We start from the raw sequence: 3203 nt of genomic DNA on the forward strand, positions 1-3203 counted from the left end.
TCCTCTTTTCAGTAACATTTCAGATGGAGAACAAAAATTTATTTTTGTTTCTTTTTTTTTTAATTCTACTTGATGTGACTTTTTTGCTAGTTGTAACAATCGTAAGAACTTAAAACATGAATCAGCGTTTACAACATGAGAAAAAAGTCATAAACAAAAAAAAGGGAAATGTTAGTTTCATGGTTTATTTTTTTATACAGTGTATTTAACAGCATCTCAACACCAGTAAACACAAAGGTACACTCCAGATGACAGTGATGGCAGAGCCCTCCTGGGTTACGACTCACACAGTCGAGGCTGACGACACTCATTGCATCAGTCCAGGACACTTCAACCAGTAAACACACACCTCTGAGATGTTCTGCTCCTGTCCCATCTGCAAACTTTAACCAGAACCAATGCAGTGCCTTGCAGAAATATTAAGACACATTTGACGTTTTGCCAATGATTGGGAAGTGGGCAGGAAATGGTGCACGGTTTTTTAAAACATTTTAAGAATAAAAGTCTGAATAATGCACTGTGCATAATCCTGCTTAGCCAAAAGTCATTCTGGTTATCTTACAGGATATGAAGATATCATCAGTGCCTGTATGTACATGAGCACATCTCTTCTGTCATACAGGAAATAGTGGAGTACACACTTTGCTGTGTCTCAAAATTAAATCTCCCGGAGGTAGAAATGTTATCTTTTAGTCAGGTGTGAATTAGAAAGGCCAGCTTAAAGGGTGCCCCCCTGCTTTGTATGAAACAAAAAGAGATTTGCATGTTTCTGGGCGTGAGCTGAGCTGAGCTGAGCTGAGCTCGTGTTTTTTGTTTGTCACTCATGTTGTAAGGGGAGATCTATTCAAATAGACCATTCAGAGTTAAAAGCTGCTCTTTTTAGGCGGGAGTTTTCCACTGTGTTTGTCCATGAAGTGGGAAACACAGACACCTCCCTGCTCAGAGATCAGGTGTCAGACATATGGAAATAAGTCCTTCATATCAGCCCGGTTTCAACCGGTCTAAGGTCATCCTTTGTTTTGTTTTTTTTTTCTTTTTTTTTCTTTTTTTCCTTTGGGATCCAGACTCATTTGCTTATCCATGTGCATTTATTTGCGACCATGCACTCACGGTGTGAGTGAGGCTGAGGGGAACTGAATGCCTTTTTTGTTGCTTTGTCAGGGAAGTAACTTGTCAGGAACCAGCGAAGCAAAGCTGGTCTTGTTGAAGAGCAGACTAATGAGGCGCGGGGTTCCAGCCGTCTGACAAACACAACTTGAAAAGAGCCGCTTTCGTCCCCATAACAAAGTCTGACTGCTGTCTTTGTTCAAAATCTATGATGACATTTTAAATATTTAAAAGAAAAATTATGTGGTGGTAAGAAACAGAATGAAAACCATGGCCTTGCCAATGATTGCAAATGTTTTAACGGAAGAGAAAAGTACATGAATTAATACAATATTCTTATTAGATGTGTATAATTAGGTTTGTGAGTGTGACGCTACTCTTTATTTGTGTTAATATTTCCATACTGCAATTATTAAAGAGAGGATAAGGAGGTAATGTAATCACCATTATAAAGGCTGATAGTTTAGAGTCACATGATCTTAATGAGAGCCATATAAATTGATCAGGCTGCTGTATTTATGTCCCTAATACTTAGCATTATCGGCAAAGCTATTAACTTGCTTTGTTAATAGCTTTAATAATAATAATATTTTTTTGAGTGTTGACTTGTTTAAATAATGACACAATTATTTTCCAGACCAAATTTTCCATGACTTGCATTCAAATTCAGATTGAGGAAGTAAATTTCTCCCCTGATTCTTGTTCTCAAAGCATCCAGTAGAGGTCGCTGTAGGCGGGGAAGACTTGAAAGCCCCTCAGAGAATAAAGAATCTGAGGGAAATTTCCAGAATAAGTAAATAATTTCATCAAATTCAAAATCTGATGGCTGTGTTTCTACATTAATTTAGTTTTTCTGGACTCTCTTGTGTGTAATGCCATGATGAACGATTGTGAAACACTAGTGTATTATGCAGATCTGTAAATGAGCTTAAGTGTAAAAAAAAAAAAAGAAAAAAAAAATGAAACGACTGACAACAAAAATGGGTGCCACTTTGAAGCATATTATTATTAACATATGTATGTTTTACAAGAGCTTACATACAAGTAGTACAAACACAATATTAAGGTATATTATCAAACCTTCTCCCAGTCATTATCACTACGATTTAGGCATAAATAAACTGAAAATATTACAAAACCGGTGAATACAGGAGTAGGAACTTTATCCATCTACAGGAAATCCCAGATCTTTCCAAAGGCACTGCTGGACAGATTTGGTTGGTGCAGTGAAGGGAGGTAAAACCGATTAGGGGGAAGGTGGCAGTGTACATGTATTTCATCATCATAACTTAATGCGTTTGGTTATCAGTCAGTGCTGTGACCCTGCACACTGAGCCCTATAAGCCTCTTAAAAAGGCAAAACCCTCCGACAGTCTCCTGCACTAAGTGTTATGCTGATTTTTTTTCTTTCTTTTTTTATCTCATGAAGTCGAAATTAATTTCATTAAAAAAAAAAAAAAGCAACAACCAAACAAAGAACAACAATAGTTTCATTTTGTGAAACAGTAGACGGGAAACCCTTAGATAATGAATCCTTTTGAAATCATTTCAGCAAATTCCAGCAGGATTCACACTGAAGATACACTTTTATTCAAAATAAAAATGTAACACCCACCTAAGAATAAAAACTAGACTTTTTTTCTTTCTTTTTTTTTCTTTTTTTTTTTACTTTACATCAGCACAGACCACATTTATAGTTTGAGGCCTCCAGAGCCGGCATTACAGCATGTATTAGTTGGGTCTGAATATCTACCCCAAACTCATTTAACTTCACTTTTATTCAATCAGGATGTCTAGTTACGATCCAGCCCTGGGATTTGTAAAAGCATTATAGAATCACAAAATGACGTGAAAAAGAACAGTCACGAGTTATGTAACATACAGATTAAGATGTTTTTCCCCTCCGGTTTCTGTTTCAGCGTCTAAACGCCATGCCGAGAACAAAGACGTTCACTGCAGGCTCAGGTGGATGTATGGCTTCTGTAGTCACTGTTTTCATATTGTCACAGTGTCTTGCAAAAGTCTTCATACCCCTTTGACACAAACTCAGACATCTTTGTATTTTATTGAGATTATATACATATATACATATATAC

Source organism: Poecilia formosa, unplaced genomic scaffold (assembly GCF_000485575.1).
Source record: "Poecilia formosa unplaced genomic scaffold, Poecilia_formosa-5.1.2 Scaffold172, whole genome shotgun sequence".
In the NCBI taxonomy this organism is placed as follows: domain Eukaryota; kingdom Metazoa; phylum Chordata; class Actinopteri; order Cyprinodontiformes; family Poeciliidae; genus Poecilia; species Poecilia formosa.